The 27,204-nt window shown below is 44.8% G+C and overlaps 1 long non-coding RNA gene across 1 annotated transcript; it reads left to right on the forward strand.

The window, feature by feature from the left end:
- Positions 1–588: 588 nt before the first annotated feature.
- A230001M10Rik (RIKEN cDNA A230001M10 gene) lies at positions 589–26,955 on the forward strand. The gene is made up of 4 exons (NR_040391.1): positions 589–1,063; positions 6,293–6,463; positions 17,097–17,482; positions 26,124–26,955. It is a non-coding gene; the product is annotated as an RIKEN cDNA A230001M10 gene (long non-coding RNA).
- Positions 26,956–27,204: the final 249 nt, after the last annotated feature.

Below are 27,204 nucleotides of genomic sequence, written 5' to 3' on the forward strand. Positions count from 1 at the left end.
GCAGATTGTTGCATAGCAAAGATAATAAATTGTATTGCACAAATGGAAATATAGAGATGTATAAAAAAGTGAAGCACATCTATTTGTTCATTAATAAACAAATTTTCAAGGACTGGTAAATGCATATTATCTAGTCTACTCTCAGAGATGCCTCTGCAGAAGAATGCATTGACCCTTTGTGGCTTCCAGAGAGTCTAGAGCCTGTAATGAGGAAGGAAGTCTCCAATTAGGACAATGGTCTACAAAGAATGATTTCAAAGTTAGGAAAAACTAGAGCTGCCTTCACTTCTCAGTCAAGGTCTGTAATGCAAGTCGACCCTTTACCTCGGAAAAGAATAACCCTGTGCGTGTTGGGGTTCCAGAGAGAATCATCTCCCCTTTGCTGGACTTCACGGCAACTTTCTGTCCAGTGAAGTCAGTTTTCTGTACAGTGGCTTCTGCCCAAATGGTCTGTATTTATCAGATGATGTATTCATGTATCGCTTTCCAGCCTACAAAGCGCTCTTTGTTTTGCAAATCTCTCTTGTGCATTATCTCATCCAGGCTTGTCACAAGGTAGAACGGTTATTTGTCCCAAATTTACTGGTCAGATATACTCACGGAGGGCTGCTGTCACCTGTCATCACTGCTGGACAGATGATTTCAACACAGACATTACAAGTGGTCCAGCCTCTTCATAAGCCTGCACTAAAGACACTGAAGCTTGTGATCACCCGTGTCAGGACAAGGAATGGCATCTCCCTAACAGGACTCAAGAGCCTTTGCCATTATCTGTGGTATTAAGCAGGTTTCAATTAGGATTTTAGGTGGATTTTTTTCTTTGTTCCGCAGAAGTTTTAATCAAGGCAGAAAAACTCTGACGCCTCATTCTCCTCACAACAGTCAGTCACCAAAGCGTTGCATTTTTCTTCCTGAAGCTTCCCCTCCCTCGGGCACATTTTTAGCAAAAAAGATGAGATCCCAAGCTCTCCAGATGTTGCCTCTCAGATGTGCCTCAGCACGCATCTCAGAGCCATCTGGCCGCAGCAACAGCTGGACTGCTTCCAAGTGGAAGTGCTCACAGGTAAGGGGGTGTGAGGGGAAGAATGTGGGCTCCTTAGTACGTTGTCAGCTAAGCCGGTGATGCTGTTTGACCAGCTGTTGACATGAGCTCTCAGTGAAGGCGGCTTTCAGAATCCTGCAGTCAGGTTTCCTGTCTGGGTGCCTGAGGGTTATTGTCCAGGGGCATGCTCTGCAGACTTGGACCCTGTGTGGTAATTCTGAGGTGTTGGAAACCTTAAGAGGTGATGTGCGCACCTGTAATCCCAGAAGGTTGTGAACATGGCTGGTTCTCCCTGCCGCCCCCCCCCCCCCCCCCGCCACCACAGTGAAGAGCATGTATCAGATCCTTCCCTGGCTCTGAAGCCCTTCATGATCAAATTCACCCCAAGACAGACAGACAGTCAGTCAGACAGACAGACATGCACATACACACACAGAGAGACATATAGAGACACAGACAGACACACACTTCCTTCCTTCCTTTACTCTCTTTATAGTCCAGGTGTCTCAGGGTAATGATGGATAACCGTAGGTCGAGATGACCGTTCAGCAGAAGAGACTAGAGGACTTAGCTGACTTGCAGAAACTGCTCATTGTGGACAGCACACCTCTGAGGGAGGCCGGGAACTTGGCAGCAGACTTCAAGAAAGCAGCAGGAGGTAAAGGCAAGGCTTGGGCGTGGAAAACTGAAACAGGAAGGAGATGTACAAGGGGAAGGAGACCTCCCAGAAACCCTTGGGGGATAAGTTAGCATTAACCCAAGGGGGAGAGCTGGGAAGCATTTGACCTGACGCCAGTGTCTTTGTGGTCAACAGAGCACTGTGCTTTCTGGGAATGGACGCTGTGTGTATTTTCCATTACTGCGCGCTGTATCTTCAGGATGTTCCTTCCCACCCTTTCGTCAGATGCAAAGGCTCCCTCTAATGAGTCCTCGGCCCAGGCTCCCCTACTTCTGTGGTTACTTATGCTTGGCCAGGATGCTTTACATACACCTACTTATCTGCCAGTCCAAGCCAGTCTTTAAAAGCCTGCTCTAATGCCAGCTCGTTGGTCGCCTTAGGCCAGGGGCATAGTTACATCTGAAGAGTAGGAGAGAGAGAGAGAGAGAGAGAGAGAGAGAGAGAGAGAGAGAGAGAGAGAGAGAGAAACATGTGTGTGTATGTGTGTGTATGTGTGTGTTGTGTGAGTATGTGTGTGGATATGTATGTGTATATGTGTGTGTGTATATATATGTGTGTATATGTATGTGTGAATGTGTGAGTATATGTGTGTGTGTATATGTATGTGTGAGTGTGTGTGTATGTGTGAGTATATGTGTATATGTGTGTGAGTGTGTGTGTGTGTATGCATGTGGGAGCATGGGGTGTGTGTGTGAATGTGTGTATGTGAGTGTACGTGTGTGTTGCATAGGCTAGACCTATGTGGAGTAGTAGTCTCTTTAAAGATTCAAGAACCAAGACAACTAAGTACATTTTGAACTGAATCTCTGTTTCCCCAAAACTATAAGACACATTTTAGAAATATTTGGTGTGGTGGTTTGAATAAGAATGGTCTCCACAGGTTCAAATATTTGAATGTTTAGTCACCAGGTGCTATTTGAAACAATTATACAAAGTAGGAGGTTCCTTGTTGAAGGAAGTATATCTCTGGGGTGTGGGCTTTGAGGTCTCAAAAACCCATGTCAGACCCAGTCTCTCTCTCTCTCTCTCTCTCTCTCTCTCTCTCTCTCTCTCTCTCTCTCTCTCCTCCCCCCTTTTGTGGGTCAGGATGTAATTCCCAGTTACTTCTCCAGCACCATGCCTGCCTGCCTGCCTGCCTGCCACCATGCTCTCTGCTATGATGAGAATGGACTAAATCACTGAACTGTGAGCATGGGTCCAATTAAATGCTTTAAAAAAAACACTAAGAGTTGGTCATAGTGTCTCTTCACAGCAATAGAACAGCAATAGGACAGTGGGGAAATATTAACCTGCATTAGACAATGGCTGATATTAAGAAGCTGCTAATTTAGTTCTTGCATAGTGATGTTACAATTATATGGAAAGATGGCATTTTTTTATAGGTGCCTGATGAAGAGTCACTATGCCTGTGATAATTTAGCAAACATGTATACTTGTTCACCTGCATAGGATGTAACAGATGCTGGAACTGAGCGCTAGATGGTAGATTGGGAGGTTTTCCATGTTTTAAATTATTTTGTACAGGTAAGATCTTTCATAATCCAAATTATTTTTTAAAATATTTTATTTTTAATTATGTGTATGTGTGCGCACACAGGCGGGATGCAGGAGAGGGCATCAGATCTCCTGGATCTGGAGTCTCAGGTGATTGTACCCCAACCAACATGGGTGCTGGGAACGGAACTGCATTCCTCTGGAGAGAAGCTAGTGTTCTTGACCCCAGAGCCATCTTTCTAGCCACATAAGAAAAATCCTTAAAAGAAGTCAGAGCAGTGGTTCTCAGCGTGTGTGTTGCAATCCCTTTGGGCTTTCACAGGGGTTGCCTAAGACCATTGGAGAACACAGATATTTACATCACGATTCATAACAGGAGCAAAATCACAGCTATGAAGTAGCAATAAAAATATTTTTATGGTTGGAGGTCACCAGGACGTGAGGAACTGTATTAAAGGGTCACAGCGCTAGGCAGGCTGAGGACCACTGCTGTCGAGCTGTAGCAGACTTCGTGGCCAGGCAGAATGAGGACTAGGCAGACCAAGGGGCTTCCTTTGCCAGAGAACTGTTTCCAGCAGTACACAGGGGCCCTTGCCTGAGGCAAGGCTGGATTTTTTTTTTAACCTTAAACATAAGAAGGGAAAACAAGAGCACTCATTCCAGAATTTCATTTAACATTTGATAAAAGCTCACTCCATTCCAGTTACATTCACACATGGTAATTTACTTCATTCTCACAATAACTTCTGTCCCTGCTATTTCCATTTCATGGGCTAGGGGAAAATAAAGCCTCCAAGTTCAGTGGATACTCCCTTGTCAGGATCTTTTTAGACCACAGAACTAGCCTGTGGCAGCAGGGTGAGAATCCAGTTCTGCAGATGCCACACTCCAGGTCTGTCCATATCCGTGTTTCTCAATCTTCCCGATTCTTCATATTATACTTCATAACTAATTTTGCTACTGTTATGAATCATAATATAAATATATGATATGCAGGATATCTGATATCTGATCCCTGTGAAAGGGTCCTGTCCGGAACTCAAAGACCTTTCCAGTGCCCTTTCCTGCCAATCGGGCTCAAAGCCCTCAGGCCAGAGCTATAAATTTAAGGAGGGAGCATGAAGTCATGGGGACCCGGCCTGGGCCTGTTGGAGTTTATTTGGGGTGTGATATCTTGTGAAAATTGCCCCTCAGGCCTAACTAGAGGACCGTGTTGTTCCCTGGCTCCTTCACAGCATCCCTGAGCTCACAGGCTTGCTAAGGCGGAAGACTCCCTGCCTATCCACCGAGCCAGCATGCACCCACTGGGACCTCTCCGGTTGCACCAAGGGAGTCCTGTTTTGTGATTTGCAGAAGCAGTTTGGAAATCCATCTGCAGTCAGGAATCAGGTTCTCCTGGAAGAGGGATTTCTGAATCAGAGCAGAAGCAGACACCCGACCACATCAAGGGAGAACCGGGCAGACGCTGAGTTGCTGCGTTTGAGAATGGCTACTGATTAGCCAACCGCAGGGTGGGACAGGCCGCTGGGCTTCTTGGTTAGGGCAGAGGAACGTGAGGATGAAGGTTGAGGGCTGAAAGGAGCAGGGAAGGATCTGTGAACATCTGGGGATGCTTAATCAGGAGGAAATGGGGATCCCACACACAGTAGCACTTTTATGAGCTCTGATTACACTCTGGAGAAGACGGAAAAATAACAGAAGGTAACGCCCTGGTAACTAATAACCTTCTGATGGTGAACCGTGCCACTTTCTCGAATCTTCCCCTTCCACAGATCATGACGCTAGGCATATGGAAGCGGCTAGAAGGGAGCCGAGCAGGTGTCTCTGTATCGATGGCTTCTTAGTCACAGAAGATGAAGGTCTGGGAACATGGGAGAAATATGACTCCAACCAGAACTTGAATTGTGAGGATAGGGTAGGGGAGGAGGTGAGATTTGAGGAGGAAGGGAGCAAGTCTCGTCTCCCTTCCTTATTCTTCCATTCACTCAGTGTTAAAAACTAGTGCTCTGGACTGAGGTGCCTCTGGGCTCAAATCAAGCTTTGTCACTTGAGAGCCCTGTGAATCCTGAGAATTGTTTGTTGTCTATTGGCTTCTGTTTCTTCATGTGATCACGTGATGAAAGAGATGCATGGTATAGAAATTTGTGTGTGTACACACACATGCGCAGCTCTGTGTTATATGCATGTTTGTGTGCATGCATGTGTGTGTGTGTATACATGCCAGAAGTTACGCCTTCAGGTATTTTTTTCTCCACCCTTGTGAAGACAGGATCTCTCACCAAGCCTAGAGTTCATTGTTTTGGCTAGACTGGCTGCCAGCAAGCCCTGGGAAAGCACTCACCCCTGCTCCACCCCTCGAAACCCCTAGGCTCCGGGGTTACAGACATTCACCATCACCCTTGTCTTTTGCGTGGTTACAAAGATTTGAACTCAGGTCTTTAGCCTTGTGCAGCAGATACTCTGCTCACTGAATCAATCCCCCAGGTCCACCATAAATATTCTGAGAAATAAGTGCCCAGTCCAGTAATATAACAGTTCACTGGGCCTGACGAGTGATGGTTGATCACTCAACACCACCTATCGTTGAGTCTTTCAATAAACGTGTCCTGGGCACTTGCTTGAGGGTCCAGAGGTGGTGGGTTTAGAAAAACATAATTTCACTCCATACTTGTGAAATGAGGCACTTTCCCAACTACATCTCCCTTTTTATTTCCTTCCTTCTCAGTTTCCCATTGACAGAGTGTGGAACACATGCGAAACAGAGAGGGAGGCCGTTGGGCGGAGAGGAGATAATGCAGTCTGTGTACTCGAGAATTCTCTCTGCCTGGTTCACAATAGACACTTGATAGTGGAATCAATAATTACTTCCAGGGGCCAAACACTCAGGAAAATGGAACCTTTATTTTTATTTTTCTGGTGTTTTGATTAAAAGAGAGTCACTCATTTGAAATTCCACGGCTGCGAGCTGGTGGTCCAAGGATAAGGTCTGCCCCAGCCACGTGTTTTATTTGGCCTGCACAGTATGTTAAAAATTAGAAAATTAACTCCATGTTGTTTCTGGCTTCCTTTGAAAACAGATCTAGCTGTCCTGGGCTGCCTTTCTCCACGGTAGCAGGCAGAGGGAGCCAAGCAGAGATGGGAGCTCTAGGAGATTTTCCCACTGATGCCCCTAGGCACCCCAGTCCTGGGCAGCCTCTTCTCAGACTGCCAAGGAGCCACCATTGCAACTGATGGCCTCGTCCTGTGAGGTGAGTGGAGGTGAGGCCACTGGGGCCAGAAGGACCAGCGTTGCTCCTAGAGCATCCTCTTCACTGTTGTCTAGGGCAACTGACCGACACTTCACTTTCTGCCCAGATACAATGGCCTGGTGTCGGTGCCACCAAGATCAGCCTTTCTTTCTGCCACCAACCCTTCCAAGGAGAGTGACTGGGTGTGTAAAAGAGGGCAGCTTCCCTCTGGTTAGGAAACCACAAGATGGAACCTAAGTGTGAATTCTTCACATACTTCTCATGTGACAGGAAGGAGACTGCTGATCTGGGCTCCTGTGATTCAGAGCCCAGGATGTTCCAAGTGAGAGCTTTGTCAGCACAGGGCATCATGGTTCCATATTTAACCTTGCTTTGATTGTTTTTGACCTTGGATGTAACTTTATTTTCTCCTTCTCTCTTTTTGAGGTTTGTCTTCTTTTCTAATTGTGTGTGTGCTCACTCATATGTCCATGCACATGAGTGCTGGTGTCCGCAGAGGTCAGAAGAGGCCCCTGTGGAGTCATTGGTTCTTGTAGGTCATTTGACAAAGTTTCTGTGAACCAAATTCTGGTCCTGGGCAACTGCTTAGGCCCTGCATGGCTGAGATGGCTCTCCAGCCCTTACTTTGTTTCAAGTGAGCTCCCACAAGGACACATGATAGATAAAACTGGAACCTCTCTGGATACTCATCATGGATTCCCCAAATGATCCAGACTGATAACCACTGGCCTAGGCCACCATCTCCTTTTGTCATAAAGGATGGAACAGAGGCCCCAAGAGGGAAAGAGGCCTGCCTATCTGTACTCATGGTTGGATGCTGGACTAGTGTCAGAACAGACTTTACTCTGAGTCTGGTGCCAGCCTGTGAGTAGCACTGTAGTCTGGACCACTGGGTGTGACCCAGCCAGGCAGATGTGGCCCTCACTCTGCAGGGCTCTAGATAGACTTGGCTGAGCAATAGCACTCTGGGAGCATCACTCTGAGTTTCAGGTTCCCTGATGTACCACGCTGGCCTTCTGCTCCCTGAGGCATCGACCCTCCAGGTTGGCTGCCAGTTGTCTCTCCACTGATGTTTTGTGTAGTCATCTCCTACTTTGTACTAGGCTTGGTCAGCACGGCCAGCAGAACATGGCAGAAGTGAAGGCCGTCAATTCTGAGATTTGACCATCCACTGTGGTTGGAAACTTCACTGCAGACAGCTCCATGGATAGCTGACAAGGCTGGGGCTGAAGTCCACGTATAGACAGGAGAGAGCACAGAGAGGCATGGCCTGTGATGCCAGGCATGTTCTTTGCATTGCAACATAGGAGAGCTCAACTGAAACTGCCTGAGAGACCCTGAGCCAGAATGAACCATAGTAATCTAGTTTAGATGCTAAGACTGCACTTTTAAGCTGCTCAGTCCTCGGGTGATTTGTTATACATCCATAGAGAACTAATATAGTCTCATAGCAGCAGAGACCTAAATACCTCAACTTTAGCAGCACTTGAGGGTAGACACTGAAGTCAGTTTAACGCTAGACTGCATGGCTTAGCCATAGCACATCTATTTGTTACAGTTCTGGAGGCTGGGAAATCCAAGGTTAAGGCACTGGCAGATTTTGTATCTGCTGAAGACTCGTTCCCTGCTTCAAAGAGACCAGCCTTATGTTCCTCACACAGCAGTAAGGAAGTGCGTCCTACTGGGACAATTCCAAGGATACTAATCTGATTCACAGAGGCTTAAGTCTTGCTACAGTTTGTATATGGTTTAATCTTCAGGATTCATGTTGAAGTTTGCTTGTCCATGTAACGGCATCGGGAGGTAGGATCTAAGTGAAGGTTAGTGTCTTTGCCATAGGACTGGATTAGTTCTCACAGACAGGGATTCGTTCTTACGAGAGCGGGTTGTTATAGTTCAGGAAAGTTCATTGTCCCCCTCCCCTCCACTCTTTTGTGCAATTGCTTCCTTCTATGCCTTTATATCTTGAATGAGGCAGCGTGGGGGTCCCATCAGAAGCTGGTCTGTGCTTCCACACTTCCAGGTCTGTGAGGGAAAGTATTGTCCTTTCTATACACAATGTCTCAGATGTTCTGTTATAGCAACAGACGCACACAGCACACATGACCTCATATAAATCTAGTTAGAAACCAAATGCCCTTGACGCCGTCACACTGGGAGAGAGAGGTCAGTGAGGTCACAGGGGACACACAGGCATTAGGTCCATGACAAGCATCCTTTAGAAAAAGTCGAAATCCAGGCAAAACATCGTAAATGCTTAACTTCCTATAACTAGAATGTGAAAAATAAAAAGCAAGAATTAACCTGTTACTTGCCACATGCCCATATTACTGAACTTTTTTTTTTTGCCTTTCTTAAAAGAAACAATATGAAACTAAAGATAGAGTTTTTAAAATTGAGATGTAACTCACACACCAGGAAACTCACTATCCTGAAGTGTTCAATTTAGTGGTTTGTGGTGTATTTACTATGTTGCACAATCATTACCACTAACTATAGAACATTTTTATCTTCCAAAGAGAAAGGCCACACTTTCCCCTCCCTCCTCTCATTCTCTGTCAACCATGAATCTGCCTTCTGTCTCTACGAATGGGTTTATTCTGGAGATTTCATTTTGGTGTAATCATACAGTTTGTGGTCTTCTGTGGCTATCTTCTTTCGCTCAGCGTGTTTACAGCATCTTTCTATGACTCAGCATGATCAGGACGCTACTACTTTTTCTGCCGAGTCACATTTTGCTGTGGGGCTATACATAGTCTTCTTTTCTACTCATGAGTTGGTGGGCATTGGTAGTGTCTTCACCTCAGAGCTGTTGCGAATGCTGCTGTAGGAATTGTGGGCATATCTTTGCATGCATGTGTGGTTTCTTCCATTCACTTCCATAAATACCTAGGAGTGGAACAGTGGCATCAGACCATAATTCTAGGTTCAACTTCCCAAGGAATTGCCAAGCCATTTTCTACAGTAGCTCAGCATTTTGCATTCACGATGGATATTTTCACTCTATTAAATATCTAACAACTGGACCAAAATGAAATATCAAAGTATGTAAAAAAATGAAACTTGGAGACTATTCTCTTATTATATTCAAGCCTCTGCCTTTTGTCCTTGTCCACTGTGAGTTTGCCCTTGTAAGCTCTGGTCTAGTGGGTTGTTGAGCCCACCAGTTGTACTCTGATATCTGATTTCTCTCTTAGAGCTAAACCCAGCCTCTAAGCTGAGCACTTCACTGCCCAAAACAAAGATGGCGTTTCTCCACCTCCTGCTAAGCTATTATGGCCATTGACTAAGTTGTGGTAGATGGGGTAGTAGAAATCTTGCCATGACTTTCAAGAAATGATCTCAAAGGGAGTAAACTTGATCCTTTTTTCTCCTCTGTCTCCTGCTGGCTGGAATGTAAATGCAATGATTGAGCTCAAACTGCCTTGATGGGTGTAATTGTAGATTACACAATAAGGAAGACAGAGCAAGAAAATGGAAGCTATTTGGAAATTCTTAACACTACATAAACCCTAAGCTAATCTCAGATTAGTTGGTTGAAGAAAATTTGTATCTCAATTTTATCTGTAGTTATTAGGACTATGTAGTTCTATTGAACTTAACTGAATGACTAAATGCTTTAAGTGTAGTAGAAGATCACGTCATCACCTATGTTTCTTCTGAACTTGTAATATCATCAACTGTGTGGTCACCCATCTCCATCTTGTCTCTCCCTAACCTGCCTTTCACATGGTACTCAGTTCGATCTTTTTAACCTGATTTTGTCATGTCCTTTGCGGCTGACAGTGTTGTTCCGTTCATCTTGTAATAAAGATCAAGGCTCCCAAAGGCTGTGCAGCATCTGCTGAGCTCATCCTGTCCTAGTTCTCCTTCTGCTTCAGGTTCACTAAGACTTGGTTCCTTTGATAGCTCACACAGTGTCCTACGACAAGCTTTGTGCACATGTCAGCTAAAGAAAATTCTCTCCTATACAACATATCATCTTTACTCTTGGGTGTGCCTAAGCTCTACCTAAAGTTTCTTCTGGTCATCCTCATGTGTGTCTGTTTTCCCACCACATGGGCTGTGTCCTACATTCTGCTCATATCCTAGGCCCCGGCATATGGCAGACGTTCATGTTAGAATTCCTCTGAGTGCTAAGTTAAGAAGTGTTGGTGCTATGATATCTAAATCTGTTTTCTGTTACTATGGCAAAATACTTGAGACTGGCACTTAGAAGAACAGAAGTTTATTAAGACTCATTCTTCTGGAAGCTAGGAAGAGCAAAATCAGGTGCTTGGGCCTGGTGAGGGCTTTGTGTCTATCAACTTGTGGTGGAAGCAGGTAGGGGTGGGCAAGGAAAAGGGAGGCTAAACTCTGGAGACAGCATGTTTATGTCTCGAGCAGTGGTGTTGATCCATTCTGAAGGATCTGGCCCCATAACCCAGATGCCTCTTCTTAGGCTCTGCCTTTCCACTGTGCTGCAATGACAGTCAAAATTCAGCCTGGGTTCAGGAGGGAACAAGCTATACACAAGCCAGAGCACATGAACATACTAAATATTAATCCTCACCACTCGTTGTTTTCAGCTATCTGTTGGCTAGGTGGGTGACCTAAGAGTAAATAGTTATATAGTCTCCTTGACTATCCATTTATTAATTCATAAAATAGGAGCACACACACACAAAAGCCCATGTCCACTTCCCCCTGGGGTAGCCAGGTCTGTTGAGTCCTGAGCTGGACTGGAGTGAGGGAAACTTAACCGGGAGCAGGTGAATACAATGTAGGACTCTGGTCAGCCATGAGTGTACAGGCAAAGAACATACTCAGGACCAGCTATGGAGACCTGGTTCATTTATTGTGGAGGAGAAAAGGGTGTTTATGTCCTTGGCGAGGTGGCCAAGGGCAGGGGTGTTAGAAGATGCTTCACCTTCATACTCAGTGGTTGTAGAGTCTATGGAGGAAAAACCTTAAGGTCAAGTAAGGAGCGAGGCCTGATCATCGTCAGGGCAATAAATTCCTGTTCAGGTTGATGGTGAGGGAAGCAGGCTTTATGTCACTTGTGGGGAGTAGAGGCACCAACTCCAGCTGTCCTCATATTTGAAGTATCCAGGGTTGAAGCTTTCTTGACCTTTCCTCTGTAACCCTGGGCCATTATGGTCACACATGTGTGCTCATGCATGTTCACACAGGTGCACACACACAATCACACATACACACTACCTTAAATGTCAGCAATGTGTTGGGTTAAATAGAAAGATGACTTACATCTAACAGGTACTCAAAAAGCAGAAGCCAGTACTAGTTACTAGTTATCAGCAAAAATGAGCGTTCTTCTGTTTGCACTTTTATGGGGTGGTGAGGCCAAGGCAGCATGCCAGGGTATGGCCAGCTAGCCAGTGGGATCTGTTGACAGGGGCCTCAGATGTAGGGCAAGGTAGAAGAGAACGAGGCTCAGGAAGCCTCGGAATTTCTGGAACTGTTACTCTTATCTTGTGCCTCTCCTTCCTCAGCCCACCATCAAAGTTTGGAATCAATGACTTGTTTTGAGTTTGCAGGCTAAAGGACTACAGCAATCCCACGAAGACAAACCACACCTTGATCCCACTGCAGATACGGACTTTGGCCTTTTACGTTGGTGATCCAGACCTTTGGGTCTGATAGGGAGGAGTGATTGTGCTTTCCACTGTGAGAAGGACTCGGGCTTGAGGGTCTGAGAGGAATGCTATGATTTAAATACGGTTAGCATCCTCCAAAACTCCTAAGGAAACATTATCGGACACTGGTGAGACCATCAGAGGAGTCTTGTCATTAGGGCTGCGTCCTCATGAAGGGACCCGTGTGTTCTTGCAGGTGGTAGTTGGCTTGGGAGGCATGGATGGTTAAGAGCAGCTTGAGCAGAGGGAGCTCAGCTTCCTCTGGCCCTGCTTGCTTCTCCCACCATGGAACCTTCTGCTCTTCCACCATGGTACTAGGTAGCAGGAGGCCTTCAGCAGAAGCTGAACAGTCCCCAGCACCTTGCTCTTAGACTTCCCAGCCTCCAGAGCTGTGAACTAAATCAGGTTTTATTCTTTATGTATTATTGAGTCTCAGGTAATCTGGGATTGTCACAGAAAACAGATCACAACACCGTTCATCTCTACATTGCCTGCTGCCAGAGTTTTGTTAACCTGACACAACGGAACCATACCTGGGAAGAGGGCATCTCACCTGAGGAATTGTCTCCATTAGTGGGCTTGTAGGAATGTCCGTGGGGTATTTTCTTGATTAATGATTGATCCACACTAGAAGGCCCGGCCCACCATGGGTTGTGCAATTCTTAGGCAGGTAGCTTAGAAAGTAGATGAACAATCCGATAAGCTTCTCACCTCTGTGCTTTCTGCTTCAGTTTCTGCCTCTAGGTCCAGGTTTCTGCTTTGAGTTCCTAGCCTGACTTCTCTGAATGATTGACTATGGCATCGAAGCACAAGCCAAATCAAACCTTTCCTCCCCAGGCTGCTTTTGGTTAAACGTTTTATCAAGGGAGTAGAAAATAAACATAAGACCCATTGCTTGCTGCCTAATTGATGTAGATTGATTTCCTTCTCCTTCCCTCCCTTCCTCCCTCCCTCCCTCCTCTCTCCAGACACTTATAAAATATGACCATTGCTTCGCAGAAGAAAACTAGAGAATGAAACCAACCCGACATCTGGGCAAGCCCTTTGCCATGCTCATGGGTAGCTAAGACCTTTACAGAGGGGTCACCATTTGACTCCTTGATTTGGGGTGGAGTTTAAGTTGGCGCTCACATTTGAATTAAGTGATGGGAATCCTTCTATAAAGGCGATGAGAGTCCTGAGGATAGTCCCACGGGTCCATGTAGAGTCTTGGCAGGACATCACTCTGTGTGGTTCACAACCATCTTTACATTCCAACAACATTCAAATAATCCCAGTGCAATAGCAAAGAAAATAGGACGCCTGCTTGCTGCCCAGATTAAAAACTCTTATTCAGCTTTCTGACGACACATGTTGAAATCTCCACTCTCTCCTAAGGTTTGACATTGCTTCAGCGCAACATGGGGCCAGGTTTGCTCCCTCTGGAGACTTGGATAAACCCTCAAGTTCCTTAGGTGAACAAATGGCCGCATTTGCTTCCCACTAGATGACTCCCAGCTGCTTGCGTGCCCTGCTTCTCACCTCCTGGCCTGCAGCTGGAGTGTCCACTCTGTAAGCCTCACCCTTGGCAGCTCTCCCAAGAAGACTAACACTGACACTGGAATTTAAGTGGAAAAAAAATCACAGGAGATGAGCCAGGCATGTTAGCTCATACTTATAATCATGGCACTTGGAAAACTGAGGTCAGGAGAGATCGCAGTGAGTTTGAGGCCAGTCAGTTATTTGGGAGACTCTGTCTCAAAAAGAAAAGAAAAATCCCCCCAAAATGGAAAATAAGAGCAGAAGGCACATGATAAGAGTTTGACAGGTACTTGAATAAAAGACTGAAGCAGTGTGCCCCATGAACCGCCCACTTCACTAATAGTTTACAGTCCTGTATGGAAGGTTCTGCAGTGGAGTTGGCTGATGCCTGTTCCTGTCCTGGCTCCACTCCAGATCACCTTATCGGGATCTCTGGGGCTTTGACTTGCTAGCAAACTCTTCAGGCAGTTTCTTAGGGTCACTGCTGACACCAGTGCCTGAGGAATTCTTGACAAAAGTCCTTCAGCTTTGCCACCAAGATTAAAGCCAAGTGGCTCCATTAGGGGGCAGTGGCCTGGGGGAAATGTTAGCAAAGGCTTGCTTTGGTTTATTGGCTGCATTCAAACAAGGAGATCCTGGAAGAGTCAAAGGGCTCAGGAAAGCAAGGGCCTAAACCATGTTCCTGTTGTCTGCTGACAGAGACCCAGCGACCATTATCAGCAAGAGGAGGGTGTGTAGCCATGCATCAATTAGTGCTGGGTTAGCAGTAATTTCCCATACAAGTCCAGACTTCCTTTCATGAAGACTGGAAGCAGCAGGAAGTAGCAGTAAAGATGGGAAATGGGAAGAGAAGGGTCAGGTGGCCCTGGAATCACCCATCCCAGAAATAAAACAAAACACCAAACAGAATAAACAGAATCTTTTCCTAAATGACTGTTCCCCCTTTGAAAACAGCAAGTGTGAGCTACAGACCACACAGAGAGGCCCACCACTGTACTGGATGCAGTTAGAGAGGTTAGAGGACGCTTTCATAAGGAATAGGCCATGTCTGCCAACAAAACTGCTAATGTTACTCAGTGAAACTGTGTCAGAAAGGGTTTGTATATATCTCAGTCGGAAGAGTGCTTGCCTAGACTGTACAAAGCCCTGGTTTCTATATGGTTCTGTAATACAGTCCTATTATCCAAGCATGGGAAGTGGAGGAAAGAGTGTGTGTGCATGCATAGGTATGTATGTGTGTGCTCATGTGTGTGTATTGATGTGTGTATGTGTTCATGTGTGTGTGTGTGACATTCAAGGTAATTCCTTGCTACATAGAGACTTGGGAGGAAGTCTGGGTTGCATGATTTTGAGATGTCTCAGAACAACAAAACAAAACCCAAACCAACCAACCAAAGAAACAAACAAAAAACTGCAGCAGGTGAAACTTGATTCCAATAATTCTGTGTAACCCATACCTCATTACTCCTCCTCCAAAAGGCACTTGCAGGATCCTGGTTTCACAACTGTTCCTCGTTCTCTAGTGTCGTTGCCTCACTCAGCAACAGTGGCAGCCTAGAGTTCTTCACCTGCTCAACAGGGGTCAGCCTGACCTCCTTAGTTCTAGGAGCAGAAAACTGTGCACCTCCACAGAGGCCACTATTCCTAAGTGAGCCTTTAGTATCTACTCTTTCCATGGCCATAAATTTCCCATCATGCCTTCCACTCTTCCACCTCCCACCTACTCTCTGTGGACTGTTCACGTTAGACACAGTTGGGAAGTGTGTGAAGCTCATTTGCAGAGTCCCTCCACTCCACCTGCGGCCCGTCTCCTTGAGCTACAGCTTTGCTCAGGACGGAAACTGCCACAACCCGTTGCCATCAGTCTGTGAGGACAAGGCTGTGAGTTCCTGTCAGCAGGGGTAGTTTTTACAACCCCCTTACAGGGACAACATCCAGTTTTCCAAGGCCCTTATGAAATACCTCCTGTATTCTCCTCTCAAGTTTTCAGTAATCATGTGTCCTGCTGTGCCTAGCTCATGCCTGCGGTGCTGGGTACCATCATTCTGGCCTCAGAGATGAGGACCAGTCTGAAGGATGAAAGTGTTCATCTTGCTTCCCCGGGGATTTTGAAACACTCCACTTTCAGGGGCACTTGTGGTTCTCATGCGGAGCTGGGAGTGGAAGCGAGTTCTTGCTTGAAACCATTTAGATATCTATGGGAAGCTGGGGAAGCCCTGAGCGAATGTGACTCATTGCCATAGGCACATTCAAAGACATTTCAAACTGGCAAAAACCTTGGGAACTGGCAAGATCCTCCCTCTGGGCCAGGCTCAGAGGAAACTGGCAAAGCCTTCCCCTGGTCTGAGTGTCAAGTTGGCAGTTTGAGCAAAACCCAGCAACTGGGGCTTCCTCCTCCTGGATGACTGCAGCCCCTCATAGTTCCCCTACTGTGTCTACTGGGACTAGCTAGCTCCTCCCCCTGCACTGTACATAATAAAGTTCTAGGTTCCAGGCTGCTGTTACTTAGTCGGTTCTCCTCCATCAGAGCGAGAGCACCGTCCACCTTATCTCAGCTCTTCTCTTAGTTTGTCTGCGTGTCTGTCCTTTGCTCTCTGATACCCCAGTCAGGTTTTCAGGGCCAAGCTGTGCAGGACTCAGTGGACACCAATAGGGAAAATAAACAAGTGTTTTGATATGCAAAGCATAAGGTTTCTCTGTGGCTTCGGGGCCAGTGAGGGTGGAATGGGCTAATCATTGCTCTTATGAATCAGTCTCTATTCATTTGACAAATAGCTTCTTCTGATAAACCCAAGAGGACCTAACTTTATCTCTTCATGACTGGCAAATAAGAAGCACTCATTAAGTGTTTTTAAGTGAATCAATAAAGTCATGATAAAAAGAATAGGGTGGAGAGAAGTTGAGTCCAGCCAGAGTGACACCAGTCTGTATAATGACCTAATGCCTTAAAGTCCATCAGAGGCTTTGTGGATGGCTGCCATGAAGCAATAGCTCTCAGAGTTAAGGGTTCATGAGCAGCAAGAATCCTTCTTACATCTTGCAGGTCCTTAATCACAATATGGTAGCTCTTGCTTTTGCGCCTCGCATACACGGAATGGCCATTTGGAGAAGGTAGCGTTTCGCTCCGTATAAAAGCAAGTTGGCATTTTTTTTAAAGAATAAAATACAGTCCAGACTATTAGTTTCCTCTGCATGATGATAGCTATTGCTTAGAACACTGAAGAGAGAAACTTCTTAAACTGGGCATGGTGAAGCGTCCCCTTAATCCCAGCACAAAGGCAGGGGCAGAGGCAGGGGCAGGGGCGGGGGCAGGGGCAGAGGCAGGGGCAGGGGCGGGGGCAGGGGCAGAATGACCTCCATAAGTTCAAGGCTACTTGGTCTACACAATGAATTACAGGTTAGTGAAGGCTACACTTTGAGACCTCATATTTAAAAATAATGTACTTTCTTGCTTCCCACAAAATTCTTCTCTCCAGAACAACCATGCGTCAGGCACTGGCTATACGGACTGAGAAGCTGAAAACTGATCAGAGTCAAGCTGAGCCTATTGACCGCTTTCCATGTCCACAGAGATAAACACGAACAAACCTAAGATAAAACCCCACTGAGTGCACTTCCCTGGGACCATTTCGAGAGCTTCCGACCTCTGGGAACACATATGTGAGCCAGCAGGATGGCCACATCACCCACAGGGCAGTGTAGAGGTGGATGCCAAACGCAGAGAAACTGAGTCATAAATGCCTGTAACTCTTCCTGTGGGTGTGAGGATCCTATCTCTCAACCCAGCTTGAATGGGATTTGTTTCTGCAACTGGAATAATCTTAAATTATCCATTCTGACACCAGAGACTCAGCACTTTCAGGTAAGGTCAATGCTATTCTTGGTATAAAAGAGGATTTTATTGCATTTGCATGCGTTGTCATTGTTTCCATGCAGTCGCTAGCATCCAGCTGCCCAGGCAAACTGCTTCCTATGCAATTAAACTGCTTTTGATACCAAACACAAGCAGCTTGTTTTAGAAATGCAGGTTTATTTGTTTGTTGTGAAAGATGGGGCTTTATTGCTTATGGGCCGCAGTCTTTTACTTTTGATGGTTCGGAAATTTGCTTTAAAGCTTTCAGATGACCCTATGCTGTCTGCTTTACTGTACTTTTAGAAGTGTCAATCAAAGCAGTCTGGTTTTGGTTTTTATTTTGTTGTTGTTGATTTTCTTTTTACTTCTTCATTTTTTTCAATGTTTTGTCCTTCCTCGACTTCTGCAGCTGGTTCTGTCTCATATCAGCCAAAGGACAAAGAAAAACCCAAAGTGGTAAAATAAATTATGCCCAGGTGAACGACATGAAGCTTTTTTACCAAACTTTGCAAAGCTGATCTGAGCAGTTGACTACTGAAGCTACCTGCAAAGCTATTCAGTTCTAACCTGGATAATGAACGCATTCTTTTCACCCCAAGGATGGTGGACAATAGTTCTCTGCTTTTTATTTCACAGCCCAGTGCTGAACACTAGTGCAACTAATTCAGGAGACGGTGCTACATTCACTTAGCTCTCTGTTGCTGTGACAAATACCATGACCAAAAGTGACAAGAGGAAGGGAAGGATTTATTTTATCTTATATTGCCGGACTTTCTAGGACCTGCCAGTCGCTTGCTGAATAATGAGTGACTCAGAGACTTATTAGTTGTATTATAGCTTATGCCTAACTTAGGCTACCTCCCAGCTAGCTCACCTAACTTAGTTAGCCTGACTACATTAGTCTATGTCCGGACACGTGGCCTGTTACCTCTCTACTACTCTCTCTCCTCAATATTTCTGACCTCTTCCATATCAGAAATTTTCCTGCTGGCAAATCCTCCCACCTAGATTCTTCTCCCGGAGACGGGCTCTCATCCTGGAAGTCCTTCCTTCCCTTTCCTACCTAGCTATTAGCCTTCAGATCTTTAGTAAGACATCCAGAGAGTGAAGGTGTATGTTTACAAAATGCTGAAGTAGGAGACAAGCTGTAAGAATAACAATACCAAAATTTGGCCAATACTCAGCTCTCTGCTGGTACAGAATTAACAATTGAATGATACAAAGGCAACCTTCACACAGTGCGCCCCAACAATCTTACATTTTCAGTCTATCATTCCAGGAGGCCAAGGCAGAAGCTCAAGGCAGGAACCCAGGGGAGGCACTAAAGCAGAGACCACAGTGGTAAACATGCTGCACACTGGCTTGCTTCCATGCTTTCATTCAACTACCTTTTTATACAGCCCAAGCCAAGCTGCCTAGGGAATGGTGCTGTCCACAGTGGGCTGGACTTTCCTACATCAATCATCAACCAAGAAAATGCTCCATGGACATGTCCACAGGTCCATAAGATGAAGGCATTTCTTCAATTGAGGTTCCCTCTTCCCAAACCTCTTTTAGGTTTGTGTCAAGTTGACAGCTGAAGCTAATGACAACACCTGTCCAAATAAACATGCTCACAAAACCAATCAAGATCAGGGAAGCTGAAGATCTTTAGCATGTGGTTTTGGGGCCTAGAGAACTATACTTAAGACTATGCTGCTTTGAGTTTCAAACTTAGAGCCCTGTGATACCCAAATATGCCTTCTGAAATATATTTCTTTGACATATTTCCATATGGCTATGAAGAAAAATTGAAGAGCTCTGCAGACACAGCTAACTCTGCAGGGCTGTTGTTGTGTCAAGAAACTTCTATCTATACAGGAAAGTTACTTAACTACATAATATGTAGAGATCAGTGGTGGATACTGGTGGATCCCTTTCCTCCTGATATCCTGCTTTCTGCCCAGGAAAAACCCTGTCTTGGAAAGAAGACAGGAGACTAACACCTATTCAGATGAGGATGACCACAGGTGGCTGTTACCCAGGAAACAAGACAGCCTTTACTTCTTGCTCTGCACCCCTCCTGTGCCTCCACAGCCGGTCAAACCTCCTCTTTCCCTATAAGCTCACACCTTCCTTCACCTTTGTAGAAGATTTTGCATCTTGCTCTTTCCTTGAGTCCCTTTTCTACCATAAAAGTGGAATCTTCTAGAAGATATTCTGTTTCTAGAATCTTCTCCTAAATATGTCTTCAAACAGGAAGAGCGCAGACTTGACACCACTTGTATAGTCTAAGCAAACTCTCAGGCTATTTTCTATTCTCTGGGTTCCTTCATCTCCCCTAAAATAATGTACTTATTCTTTACAGTGGTTCACACCCCTACTAGCCATTTCCCCTACCAAGAGGGGGCTTAAAGGGGTTTAGTAGAGCTTGGATAAGCTTCCTCATCTTTCTTGGCTATTCAGTACCTGTGTTCCTGTGATGGCTTCTAATACATGCTGACCTTTTATTATCTCCCCCTGCTTTGTTTCCTTGTTAGTTTCTAGAGATTGAACATATGCTGGGCAAACTCTCTACCACTGAGCTGGGACTCCGAACCTTTTACTTTTAAAAGTAAAAACGTACATTGTCTCACTAAGTCACCCATGCTGATCTTGATTTCATTCTGTAGTCAAGTCTAGCCTTGAATTTTTTTTTCAGCAAAGAAATTTCCTGGTCAATTTGAGATTCATTTCTCTATGATGTTTCCCCGTAAGTACGTGGTGTGTTTAACAATATATGTACTGGTTGGCTTTGTCAACTTGAACAAACTAAGAGTAATCAAGGAGGAGAAACCTCAAGTGAGCAAAAGACTCCATCAGATTACCTGTAGCCAAGTCTGTGAGGAATTTTCTGGATTAATCATTGATGTGAGAGGCCCAGCCTGCTGTGGGAGGTGCTACTCTCGTATAAGAAGTCAGCTGAGCAACCTACAAAGAACAAGCCAGCACACTTCATTCCTCTAAGGCTTCTGTTTCAGTTCCTGCCTCCAGGCTCCCGCCTTCAGTTGCTGAACTACCTTTAGTGATGAAGTTTAGGCCAAATGAACCCTTTCCTTCTCAAGTTGTTTTTGGCTAGGGTGTTTCATCAAAGCAATAGAAGCCTAACTAAGACAGAAACCAAGAAAAATGGCATTCTCTGCTGTTGTTTTGGAGCTCTCTTGTGGCACATTGACCAATAACTCACAGGAAGATATTCCATGCCTGGCACTGTGATTTTTTTACTTAATAAAAACCTTCTTTGTTTTATCTTCTGAGAGCTGCATTATTCTCCCAAGCAATATGCCTCCAACCACTCTCTTCATTTATTTTATAATCCTAAATTAGTTTAGCAGGTAGCAGCATATCTGAGGCTTTCCTACACGTCCTTGGTTTTGGTTATCCCACCCTACCCCTCCTCTTCTCTTCCCCCATCCAACTTAAATCTTCAACTTTAATTATCCTGCCTCAGCTTCCTGAGTACCAGGGATTCCAGGCAGGCCTGTACCACCAAGTTCCCCTTGTTCTCTTGTCAATGTGTCTACTAATATGTATTCTCAGAAACAACTACTGGGCCTCCAAGAGTTCTGAAGAGTTCTTTCACCCTACAGGAAGAATACTGAGAGTGACAAAAACGAGAGTTATATTTTAGGATATGAATGAACATGAAGGACTTGTCAACTGTCAGAAGGAAGAGGGTATCAACTTACCAGAGGTTTTATGGAGGGATGAAAGGAGTGTGTGGTGTAGGCATGAAGGGAACTCCCCAACAAAGGCTCACATGTTGAAAGTCTGTTGCTGAGCAGTGAGTAAATCATGAAGGCCTGACTTGATGCTGCATGACCACTGTTAATCATCTTAATTCCTGGATGGAGTCATCACGTTATGGGAAGTTGAATGTTCTTTATCCTGCTGCCTCTACCAGAAACCACCACCACCACCAGCTGCACCACCACCAACACTACAACCTCCCTCGACTAACCACTCCCCCTACACACAGGCTTACACACACACACACACACACACACACACACACACACACGGAAACAGATTGATAGAGGAATCAGATTCTTTTTTTTATAATTTAAATTTGACTCATTACATATGAGTCTGATATATACATGTGTGGGAGCATGTGACATGCTACACGCTACAGACATGCATGAAAAGCAGAGGGCAACTTTTAAGAGTTCAGTAATTGGTTTTCTTTTCCACAGTGGAATCTGGGGACCAGACTCAGTTTGTCAGGATGGTTCCACTGAGCCACACAGCCAGCCTGCGGAGTCAGTTGTTATTCAGGTCTGGGCTGGAGAAAATGGGGTAGACTCTTTTCTCAAAGATATATCCCACATTTTCAAAACAAAAAGCTTCTAGCAGGTTTTCCGGAGTGATGGGTGGACCACTCCTGCTCATCCACCTAAGGCAGAGTCATTTGACCTCAGGCTCATTCTCACCTTTTATTTCCTCACAGTATTTTTTTATTGGTGTATATTTACTATATTACTGGGTCTCATACAGAGAACTTATTTCCGGTATACCACAACCCTTTGAATATATTCTTTTATTCCCTCTGTTTATAAGCTTTTAGGGGGAAGGTATGTCAGATCTAGGCAAAGGCAATGATTTTCTAAAACAGATTCCAATAGTTCAGGAAACAATGCCCAGGATTGACAAATGGGACTACTTAACATTAAAAAGGCACTTCACAGCCAATGATGACGTGCAGAGAAAGCCTATGGAAGGGAGAAAGAATTTGCTTGTAACACATTTGTCAGGATTAATATCCACAGTATAAACAAAATTAAGTCATACTAAACACCAAGAATTCAAACAGCCCAACCACCATATAAGTTAATGAAATCAACAGACAGTTCTCCAAACATGAAGGACTGAGGACAAGCAAGTAAAATATGTTCTTAGTCACCAGAGAAATGAAAACGAAAGCCAAAAATAAACCACAACACAAGCAAAAAAAAAAAACAAAAACCAAAACCACAGTAGGATCCCATCTTATCTTGGGATGACTATCATCAGGGAAACAGCAGCAGATGCTGATGAGGATATGGGGGAATGGAAATCCTTTGATGGGAATCTACATTGGTCCAGCCACTATGGAAATTAGCATACATGTTGCTCAAAAACTAAAAACGAAAAGTAGAACTACCATATGACCCAGTCTCACCACTTCTAGGTATAGAGCTAGCTACAGGACACTGTCGACATACTACAGAGTAGCCTGCACAGCCACACTTATTGCTACACTATTCCCAGTAGCTGAGTTAGGGACTCAACATAGGTTTCATCTGTCAGCAGATTAATGAGCCTATAAAGGAAAGAGGTCTATGTCAGGTTTAGGGAGAGGTGCCATTCAAGAAAGGCATGGAGGAGAAAGATTATCCTTTAAGTAAAAGGTTTGTACAGCTGACGGCATAGAGGGATTTGAGATAAAGTTCCAGAGGCTTATGGGAAGCAAATGCTGCTCCCTTAAGATCCCTATGGGTAAGTAGGGCTGGGGAGGTGATCTGCCAAAAGACAGCACATCTATAGTTGGTTGACATTACCAAATTAGGCCAAAAGAGGCACTGTCTTCTCTTCAGTTGAGGTTGGGGCAGGTGTTTGAAAGTCCCAAGGACATTTATGGGTAGGGGTAGTATGAGAAAGTCCACAGAACAATGGGCTTAGTGAAATATGACTTATGCAATATAATAGTGCTCAGCCTGCCTCCAGGCCTGGACAGTCAGAAGGCTGTGTGTGTTCTTACCTTGCCTGCAACCTTCTCCATTTAGTGGTGGGCTACCTGGGGACCCTGTCTCCGGGAGGGACAGACTCCTTGCTTGTATGGCAAGACATTTGCAGCCTTTTTCTTTGAGAAAAAATGGAATTATTTTTGTAGGAAAAAACTTATAGATGGGAGGGAACCTAAGGTGCTAGGGACTGTCAAGATCATTCTGACTACTTCCTCCTGAACTGGGGTGTCATGAGATCAGTCCCCACCTTCCCTTCTCCCTCTAGTTTTGTAGCAGATAGTCAGATGCCATCTTTAAGTTGGACGTTGGTATCTGAATTTTCACATCAGGAAGACATTGTCTACATGAGTATGAATAATCAGATTGGCTGGTGGACTAGAGAGAGACTTTGACATAAGAATCAGAACAGCTTAGTGCTTTAGGGGACCACAAGGCAAAGTAAACTTTGTTCCAAATGTCACATTTTGGTCCTGATGTCTTATCCAGCCACAGAGAGCAACTAATACTATAAGGGAGAAGGCAAAGGGTCTTTAATTTTGGTGGATTTTATCTTTTCCTTTGACAGTTTCAAGCCCGAACCCACTGTGTTAACAGTTCTGTTAACACACTAACTTTTCAAGTGAAAAATTGATACTCAAAAGGGAGGAGGAAATGTTACACATATTTTTTTTAAATTATAATTTAGAGTACCACGAAGAAAGGATAGGTTGCTATAGAATAGATAAAAGCAAGGAATGTTGTCCTAATTTGTGTTTTATTGCTGTGAAGAAACACCATGACCCAAGGTAACTCTTATAAAGAAAACATTTAATCGGGGCTGGGATACAGTTTCGGGTGTTCAGTCTATGATCGTCATGGTAGGAAGCAGGGCAGCATCTCGGCAGACATGGTACTGGAAGAGCCAAGAGTTCTACATCTTGATCTGAAGGCAGCCAGAAAGAGTGATTATCTTCCCTAGGCAGCCAGGAGTGGACTCTTTTCCATACTGGGCAGGGCCTGAGCATTGGAACCTCAAAGCCCACCTCCACAGTGACACACTTCTTCCAACAAAGTCACACCTACTCCAACAAGGCCACACCTCCTCATACTGTCATTTCCTAGGTTAAGCGTATTCAAACCACTATGTCCCACCTGCTATCCCCCATAGGTTTGTTCAAACACAAGAGTCCAAGGGGGGGCTATACTTAGCCTTAGCATAATGCAAAATACATTTAATCCAACTTCAAAAGTCCCCATAATCTATCACAGTCTCAACAATGTTTAAAAGTCCAAAGTTTGAAGTCTCTTTTGAGATTCATACAATCTCTTAACTGTAACCCCTTATAAAATCAAAATGAAAACACAGATCACATACTTCCAATATCACAAGATATACATTACCATTCTAAAATGTCACAGTGAGGAACTACCAGACCAAAGCAAGACCAGAAACCAGCTGAGCAAACCCCAAATTCTGTATCTCCATGTTTGATGTCAAACTCCTTTCAGGTTTGTTGACTATAACACAGTTCTTTCTCCTGGGCTGGTTCCACTCCCTGTTAGCAGCTTTCCTCAGCAGATATCCCATGGCTCTGGCATCTCTGATATCTTGGAATCTCCAAGGCAGCCATAACTTCATAACTTCTTGTTCCAATGTCTGGGATCCACACATGATCTTCTGGGCTCCTCCAAAGGGTTTGGGTCACTTCTCCAGTTCTGCTCTCTGTAGCAGTCTAAGCTCTGGTTGACTCTACTCCACTGCTGCTGCTGATCTTGGTGTTCATCTCATGGTCTTGGCATCTTCAACTCACTGGAGTCTTCTGCTGCAACTAGGCCTCACCAATCACCTCTCATGGTGCCAAGCCTCAACTTCTTTGCAAGAGTCCTGAGCCATCAACGGCAATCGAGGCTGCACCTTCAGCAATAGCCTTCCCTGGCCTCTCACAGTTTCAAGCCTCAGGTGCAATTCATGACCCCTTTAAACCTTCAAATCCAGTACATCCTGGGTGACTATTACACATTTCCAAGTCCAGCTATAACACTTGTTCTGTACCAGGCTGGCCTTGAACTCAGAGATCTGCTTGTCTCTGTCGCCTGGGATTAAAGGCATGTACCATCATCATGCCTGGCCCTAAGCTCCTCATGGCCACTTTGCCTCGAGACCTGGATCACAAGAGTGCCATTCACTTCTGAATTGTAGTTCATTTCCGATTAAAAAGTCCAAATACAATAACTAGATAATAATAATAATTCCTAACATGATGTAACTATCACCTTTTCAACTGCAAATATATAAACAATAAGCTTAGCTGTGTGGGATCTTTCCCTGAGAGCACCACTCCCTTAATTCCATCTAATGTTCTTGAACACAGGATTTATCTCCATTCCACTTCCTAGTACCACTTTACTCTTTCCTTTCTAAGCTTGCTTCATCTGATCAAAAGGCTCTTCATAAGCGTGAACTACAGGAAAGAGTTCAAGCTAGGCTCTGAGATCTCCTTTCTCAATGGAACCAATATGAGGAACCACCTTCGCCTCAGACAGACTCCTCATAAAAGGGCAAAACCCAGCCATATTCCTAACCAAAATATCATAAGAATGATCTCCATACAACAAACTGAAATTTCTCTCCTCTGAAACCTCTTGAGCTAAGTCCCCAGAGTTTAAACCACCCTTGGCAGCAGTGTCTTTCACATTCCTCCTAGGATGGCCCATTAAGCCCCACATAAAGCATTTCACTGATCTCCAAATCCAAAGTCTCAAAATACACATTCCAAAAAAAATAAATAAAAAATCATGGCCAGGCCTATATCACAGCAATACCTGGTACCAACTTTTGTCTTAGCTTGGGTTTTATTGCTGTGAAGAGACTCCACGACTAAGGTAATTCTTATAAAGAAAAACATTTAACTGGGGCTCTCTTACAGTTTCAGAGTTCATCATGATGGTGGGAAACATGGCAGCATGCAGGAAGACATGGTACTGGAAGAGCCAAGACTTCTACATCTTGATTTGAAAGCAGCCAGGAAGAGGGACTATCTTGCATAGGGATCCAGGAGTGGACTCTTTTCCACACTGGGTAGGACCTGAGCATAAAAGTCTCAAAGCTCACCTCTACAGTGACATGCTTCCTCCAACAAGGTCACACCTACTTCAACAAGGTCATACCTCCTCATAGTGCTACTCCCTGGGCTAAGCATATTCAAACTATCACAAATATGAAGTAGTTAGATGTCATTTACAATGAAGGTTGAAACTTATCAAAGGGAATATAAGTCAATTTCCTCCTGGTGAGACACCAGATTTTATAAATTTATTTTTAGTTTTCATTTGCTCTGTTACAACAACCTGACTTTATTAGGAGGTAGAACCTGGTTGGTTGAAGTAGGACACTGAGGATGTATCTGGACCCATGTCCCTGCCCCTCCTATTTTCTGATTACTGTCCGTCACAAGTGGGTGCCTTACCTTATCACATAGTCTTACAGCCCTGAAGTTTTGACTCACCACAGGCTCTTCCTCTAACTGAGCTGAAAACTCACACCAGTACCCTGGAGATGGACTTGGGGTTACTGGAACCTCTGTCTGGTCCTCCTCCCAGTGCACATTGATGAACTCACCCATTTTTTGATTTTCACCATTGCCTCTCTCTTTAATCAGTGTACTGGGGATGAGTGGCCAAGCAGAACCTGAGATTTTTGCCCTAAAATTCTTGTTACAAAAGTTCTAAAACTGTGAGATAAATCTTTCTTTCAAGCTGTTCCCTCTGGTTTTGTCACGATGAAGAAGCTGACTACCACACAGAATGTGAAAATTTTAGACTTCTAGAGTATCTTCCCTAGTCTCTACCTGTGAGATGACACAGTGAAGGCCAGTGTGGATCTCCCCTCCCTTGTGGTTGTTGTCCACCAGTCCACAAAGGTGAGGGGAGCAGAGGTGCTGTGGGAAGGATTCAAATGGCTGTGAATACAGACGGATTAACTTCCAGGAACAGCTTTAGGGAGACAGC

This window comes from Mus musculus, chromosome 3 (assembly GCF_000001635.26).
Source record: "Mus musculus strain C57BL/6J chromosome 3, GRCm38.p6 C57BL/6J".
In the NCBI taxonomy this organism is placed as follows: domain Eukaryota; kingdom Metazoa; phylum Chordata; class Mammalia; order Rodentia; family Muridae; genus Mus; species Mus musculus.